The following is a 7895-nucleotide window of genomic DNA, read 5'->3' as shown; positions in this document are numbered from 1 at the left end:
AAGGAGGAATGTTGTTTAGATAAAGTATATACCAAGCGATAGAGCTATTTAGTTCTGTACCTACAATTTATACCATTTTATTGTGTCTCAAGTATACGCTCATATTTTGCCATAATAAGAGTAATATTTAGTGACAAAAATCAAAATAAATGCAGAAGGAGGGGGTACCAATAACAAAGATACAAAGTTCAGCCTGCTGCAGGCAATTCAAAATTTTCCTTTTTAATATGTCATATGAGTTACCCATGATGCTGCCACCTGCTCTTCAATAGTTTGGGTGTCAGCTTTTCATAACATCTTTCAGCATCGGCATACGGTAACAATGACTCCGCATCAACATCGGTGCACCAGAAGTGACGTTTCAATATTGTGATACACATTTCCGTTCCACTTCCTGCCGCGACCGGAAATAGAATTGCCACACTATGGAATGCATCTGCATTCCATACTCCGGATATTACGTCACGGCCGGTACGGAAGTGCTTCCTGCAGCCTGTAGAAGCACATGTTCTATGGATTCTGAATGCTCAGACACACCGGCTTTGAATTAGGTAGGTGATATCATACAGGTGCCCTGCTATGTAAGAACACAGGAACCTGACATATACAGCCCAGATTTTTCTTTGGAGTGGACACAATGTCACCCATCCATAGCTCGTGGACCCATTGAGATGTTTTTCATTATAAAAGTCTCTTGATGAACTCTCAATAAAACATTTATGGGGGAGAAACGCGTCGGGACCGGGGTTGAATCCACCTACTCAGCTGACACAAGGGGCTCGATTTGAACATTCAGCTAAGTTATTGTTTTTGCTTCATTTTGAGCTACCAGTTCTCTAAATCACTTTGCACTTTTTTTTGTAGGAGTACCCCTCCACTTTGCCCTTTGTCTGTAGGCTTAAAGGTTACTCCTATAAGGGTCAGTTTATTGAGCTGTATTTATAGTTGTATAAACTTCTGGATGATTTTTTTGTGTCTTAGCATTGAGGGGCATTTCTTCACTATATCCTGCTAAAGCTGCATGCAATATTTTTATGTCTTCAGAATAATTCTATACCTCTGAGATGTCATTTGTGAGCCGACAGACTAGGCTATTTTATGTCCATACAGCACACCATCTATATACTAACTATATAGCCACACAAACTGTTCAGTGAATACATCTTTCTAGATCTTTGACCCAGACTCAATAAGGTATTACCAAGACTATATACTTATTAGTGGTAAACTGTGTTTTGCGTATTTGATACAAAATCATTGAATCCATCTAGATCTGAATGTATTTGTTTTTCTGTGTTCGATTCTCAGGGATTGAAGGGACAGCCGCCGTGGTGAACTTTTTCCCACGCTGTCAAGTTCACCTCAGGTCAGCCGAGGACTCCGCGCAGCCTCACTGACTACCGCTGACGTCACTGAGGCTGCTCGGAGTCCCCGGCTGACCTGAGGTGAACTTGACATGGTGGGAAAAAGTTCAGAAACTTTCCCACGCTAATCAGTTCACCTCCGGTCAGCCGGGAAGGCTGCGCAGACATGATTTAATTCATTCTGCAGTGGTATACAGCGGGGCCCGTAGCATTAGCATCGGGCCCTGTTGTAAACTAGTTAACCCCTTGTGATGGATTACAGCGGGGGACCTGACTGAACTGCGGAGAGGTATGGATATAGTTGTTTTTTTATTTTTTTTGTTACAGGAGAACAAGGGATTCTGTTGGATTGGCAGCATAATAAATCTGGTCAAAAACTTTGTGTAATTATTTCGTTAAAATATTCTTTAATTAATGTGTTTGTGTCTTTTTTAACCCTTTACTACTATAGGGTTAATAATGGATAGGTGTCTTATTGACACCTCTCCATTATTAAAGTTGCGCCTTTTCTGGGGTGGCTGGGGGCAGATGTTTGTAGTCGGGGGTGCCAATAACCATGGTCCCTCCCTAGGCTATTAATATCTGCCCTCAGTCACTGGCTTTCCCTCTCTGGCAGAGAAAATACCGCGCAAGCCCATTCAATATTTTTCAACGAATTTACATGTTAATTTAACACCTACCTGTCCCAAATTTTACACACATACACTAATCTAATTATTAGTCAATGACATTTATAAAACTAAATGAAATGAAATGGCTTACTGTATGTAAACCATGTGTCATTTCATGTTGGGTTCTGTAACGTTTTCATAGAAGCTGGCAATTGATTTAGCGGCTCTTATGCTATGTAGAACTCTATGAACTATAAATAAATAAGTAAATATATATATATGTGTCTCAATGACATGTGTATATATATATATATATATATATATGTATTCCATGTGTATATATCTATTCTTTTGTTTGTGTTTTAAAACCTGTCATTAGGATCCATTATATGTCCATTTTGCAAGACGGCAAGAAAATCTCGCCATACGGATGCCATACAAATGTAACACGGATGCTTAGATGTGAGAAATTTGCATCCTTGCATTACAATAGGATGACATATGGATCACTGTTCATGAAACATTTGTGCGATTGTGGTCCATTAAAAACGGACTGATTTTTTATATGTTGTGTGAGACTCCAGCCTAATAAGGAGTATTGTATATTTGTATTACTTATTTGGGAATTTGTAAATTAATAATGTTTAGCAAATTAATTTTTTAATAAAGTATTTGTTTTAAATAAAGCTTAGCTAATCCTTCTTCCCACTGTCTTGTCAATCACAGTAAAAGAAGCCCTGATCTAGTTACATCATACTTCTTATTAAAGAGACCACCTAAAAACTAATTAAATTATGCTTTCTATTCTTTTAGGGTTTATTCTTGTGTAAAAAATCATGTATAAAAACTAGATCAAGACTGCAAAGTGTGAACATGGCCTAAAAGTGATCAGTGTACACCTGGAGCAAAGTTCACTGACATTTGTCACAGTTGTCAGCATTTTATATCCAAGTTCTAAGCACTGAAAACTATGACCTCAAGTCCACCTAGCTATACCTGAGTAATGTTCACTTAGCGTCTTCCTGTTATGTAAAGTTGTAGGAAGCGTTACACAACCGATGCAACAGTTAATAGCAGCCTTAGTACAGTCTGCTAAACACAAAGAGGCTGAAAACCTTGATTTGGATTTTATTTTAACTTTTCAATGAGTATTTAAGTATCAGCAAACTGTTTTTTACATTTTATAATGAAAAGTTGTACACTTACCAGAATAATTCTATAACGTTATTTCACAATGTTAAAGATCTCTGGTTGTTGTCATTTATTATGGACCTTTGATGTCCTTTTCTTCTGGCTATAAATCGGTCCATAGTGAGGTAATGGACACTAGTGATGGGCGAGCACTAAAATGCTTGGGTGCTCATTGCTGTGGTCGAGCAAATTGGAAAACTTGGGTGCTCGATCCGAGCAACGAGCCCAATGTAAGTCTATGGGAAACTCGAGCATTTTTCTGCACCCCTCCCCCCCGGCGGTCTACAAATGGACTAAAAATTGTGGAAATCAATGGGAAGAGTGCTCAAATGACATGGGAACAGCATGGGGAAGACCCCTAGAAGCTTTTCTGACTCCCAGGTCACTGCTGTGAACAATGTTGTCTTACGCCACTTATACAGACTCACAATAAAACATACAAAATCGAAAACAAAATGGATTTTCCTGGGAAATATGTTAAGGATCATCCTTTCCAGGGTAATGACTTGTATATAAGGAAAAATAAATAACCAAAAAAAAACCAACAACGTTTTTGATGTGTTTACCAACTTTAGCATTGCTTTCAACCAAGACAAATGCAATCACTTGGAAATGTAATTTTGACATTTTACAACCTTATCTGGCCATGTGGTGTGTGACACATCATCAGACACATCCTGTTTCATTTATGAAGAAGGGACTCTGAAAGTCACAAAGCCTATTTTTATAGGGCCATCAGGCGGCCTTTACTATTCTTTAAGGGCTAGCAGTCGGCCCTTACTATTGTTAGACAGCCATTAGCCGGCTATACTTTGTTGTTCCCTTTATTAAACAGAGGGTCTCCTATACTGTTGTTATGTATGCAGTGAGTGGCAGGGCCGCCCAAAATTTGAATGCAACCCTATGAAGAGACGTATAGGAGGGCCACCTGAAATCAATGCTTCCATTATTAGGAAGTTGGTACTCCCATACTGTTTACCTATGCAGTGAATGCAAGGCCTGCCCCAAATTTGGAAGCATCCAATAACCCTTTGAACAGACGTACAGGAGGGCCACCTGAAAGCAATGTTCCCATTATTAGGAAGCTGGTACTCCCATACTGTTTGCCTAGGCAATGAATGAAAGGTACTGCACCTCATCCAGAGGTGTGGTATCGCACCCTCAGGTAAGGAGGGATTACCACCCAGGACTCCTAACACTGCACTCAACACACACACTAGCTAGTCAGGGCACCTGGGTGTACCCTTCGGGATGATGGCCTCATCCCAGACTGGCTAGGAAAGGGTGTGGGGGGTTAGTGTAGAAGGTAGGTAGAGTGGGAGGAGCTTAGGTAGTGAAGTGATAGTTCGGCATCCAATCAGATTGAGAAAGGTGACAGTTGGTGGGAGGAGCTAGTTCTGAGGTAAAGAGAGCCTTCCAGAAACTGTCAGTCGGTGACAGGACCAGCGAGAGAGCAAGGTTGCTGTAGAGGACTGTGGGTGGAAGTGAGAGAAACATCTTGTCCACGCTCCTCGACTGGGAAGAAGGGTTCCTAGGGGCACGGGTTGTGCGACTGGCCACCAGTGGAGCCCGCATCCCAGAAGGGAAGGATCTGGCCGAAGTGGGGGAGCCGGCCCCTGAAACTAGTGGAGGATTATAGGACTCAGCTAGGAAGCCAGAGGCTGAGGTAACTTTAAGTGCCTCAGCCACAGCCACAACCACCCTCCAAAAGGCAGCGGTATGAGTAACGGACCTCGGGGCTTGACCCACGTCGCCTGAGGAGATCCGTGGCTACCAGCTGGGGGCACTACTTGTGAAGGCGCAGGGCAGGGAAAGTAAGGAGAATTCAGAACAGAGACACGGCCTTGAGAGAAGACACAAGGAGGAGTCCCGAAAGGTGTACCCAATCTGCCTGGGAGTTTGCCGGACCCCTCCTTCGGAGGATGCAGCACTAAGTGGACCAACGTGTACATGAAACTTGTGAGTAAAAACCCAGAAACTGCACCTGTGTCCTTGGAGTTATTTTACAACTGCCTGCCTCACACTGCAAACACCATCACTGTCACCGGCTCAACTGCCCTGGGACACAGCTCTACCTGTGGAGAGCTTTACCATCCCCGCTGCCCTAACACCGTCCCAGAGGATCTGCAGAGCAGCTTCGGCTGCCTTAGCCGAAAACCACAGGTGGCGTCACGAATCCCCTTTTCCCCTACAACTGTCCTACCATCTGTTTTGTTGTCATCTTTTTACTAGCACTTGCTGTTTATTGTTTAAATTTTTTTTGCAGCAGAGTATTTTTTCACGTTTGTTGTACTGTGTTTCTCTGTGTTCCTTTATGCGGATGAGGCCCAGAGAACATGATGATAAGTGTCGTTTCAATACCAGACTGTTGCGTTAACCCTTTTACTTCTTTTGTTTATTGCTTATTAGCTCCCTGCGAGGAGACCATTGCCATCCTTTTTGTAAAAAATTAAATAGCATTGTTATACAGCTTTGTTCAGAGCGCCGTGCGCCCGGCCAAGCAGAGTGCACTGGAGGAGCGGGTATTTTTTCACATTTGTATTGTGTTTCTCTATGTTGCAGTCTCTTGGTGGTGTAAACACTGTCTTACCGACTTGTTCACTGTATGTGCATGGCCCATGCGTTTGTATTCTATTGTTTTCTTGCTTTTGCAAGTTTTTGGGAGGTCTCCACCCCTCTCATGTGGGCCATGCACATATAAAGCCGTCTTACAAAGCGTGTCCACATCAGACATTACCTCTCTGAATCCTGCTCATAAAGGTACTGTTCACATGGTCAGGTTTTAAATACATTGGATAGGACTGCTCTGATGGGTATACCTTGGCATTTGGTAGAGCGGCTTAGCATACATTTTTTGCAAAAAACGTATCAACTAAATACCCTGTTTTGTTGTCATCTTTTTACTAGCACTTGCTGTTTATTGTTTAAATTTTTTTTGCAGCAGAGTATTTTTTCACGTTTGTTGTACTGTGTTTCTCTGTGTTCCTTTATGCGGATGAGGCCCAGAGAACATGATGATAAGTGTCGTTTCAATACCAGACTGTTGCGTTAACCCTTTTACTTCTTTTGTTTATTGCTTATTAGCTCCCTGCGAGGAGACCATTGCCATCCTTTTTGTAAAAAATTAAATAGCATTGTTATACAGCTTTGTTCTGCAATCCCTGCATTACTGCATTCCTGCACCGGCTTACAGACGCACCCAAATAACCATTTGAACAGACGTACATGAGGGCCTCCTGAAAGCAATGTTCCCATTATTAGGAATTTGGTACTCCCATACTGTTTGCCTATGCATTGAATGCAAGGCCTGCCCTGAACTAAATTTAGACACAGCCAATACCCCTTTGAAGAGACGTACAGCAGGGCCACCCTAAAGCACTGTTCCCATTATTATGAATTTGGTACCCCCATAGTGTTTGCCAAAAATTTGGATGCACTACAATGCCCCTTGGTAGAGACGTGTAGGAGGGCCTCATGACAAAATGATCCCATTAGAAAGGAGCGGGTCTCCCTTAGTGTTTTCCTATGCAGTGAATGCAAAAGCTGCCAAAAATTAGGAGGCAATAAAATGCCCCTTGGTAGAGACGTGGAGGAGGGCCTAATAGCAAAATGTTCCCATTGGAAAGGAGCGGGTCTCTCACAGTGTTTGCCTATGCAGTGTATGCAAGAGCTTCCAAAAATTTGGAGGCACTATAATGGCCCTTGGTAGAGACGTAGAGGAGGGCCTCATAACAAAATGTTCCCATTAGAAAGGAGCGGGTCTCCCATAGTGTTTGCCTATGCAGTGAATGCAAGAGCTTCCAAAAATTTGGAGGCACTACAATGCCCCTTGGTAGAGACGTGGAGGAGGGCCTCATAACAAAATGTTCCCTTTAGAAAGGAGCGGGTCTCCTATACTTGTAATGCCCATATATGAACATACTGTATAAAAATTTTTGTTACGGGCATCATAAACACCCTGTAAAAAAATTATGTGGGTGTTGCATCACGGATCACGGTCACCCTGGTGATATAGTGGTGGTGGATGATGAGGATGAGGAGAAGGAGGAGGACAACAGCAAATAGCCAAAATCAAGAAGACACTGGATTTGAGTTTGTTACCCTGCTATCATTCAGTGGTGTAGAGAAGTCTGGCCCAATCCAGCCCTTGTTCATTTTTATAAAAGCCTGTAATCATTTTCAGTTGGCAGACGGATGCGCTTATCAGTTATAATTCCACCAGCGGCACTAAAAATCCGCTCTGACAAAACGCTAGTGGCAGGGCAGACCAGGACCTCCAAGGCGTAGAGAGCCAGTTCATGCCACGTGTCCAGCTTGGATACCCAATAATTATAAGGCACAGAGGAATCACGGGAGACTTTGGTACGGTCAGCAAGGTACTCCCTCAGCATCTTCCAAAACTTTGCACTCCTTGTTAGGGCCTGTGCAATGGGAGGGTCTGAGAAAACTCCCAGAACTTTGACAGTGTTCTCCTGCCTCTGCTGGATTGGAGTTGTGTCTCTCTCGCCTGTACTCCTTGGTTGTCCAAAGAACTGTGACCTCTGCCGCCAGCATTTTCAGATGGGAATTTTTTTAATAATTCCGCAACAAGGGTCTTCTGGTATTGCCCATTTTTAGTAGACCTGTCCGCCTCGGGAATAATCGATAGAAAGTTCTCCTTGTAGCATGGGTCTACAAGTGTCACCAACCAGTAATCACTGTCACCCCAAATTTTGAGAAGGTGAGGTTC

Source organism: Dendrobates tinctorius, unplaced genomic scaffold (assembly GCF_039654945.1).
Source record: "Dendrobates tinctorius isolate UK_male_01 unplaced genomic scaffold, ASM3965494v1 ptg000030l, whole genome shotgun sequence".
Taxonomy (NCBI): Eukaryota; Metazoa; Chordata; class Amphibia; order Anura; family Dendrobatidae; genus Dendrobates; species Dendrobates tinctorius.
The sequence above is the reverse complement of the archived record's forward strand: the minus strand, read 5'-3'. Positions refer to the sequence as shown.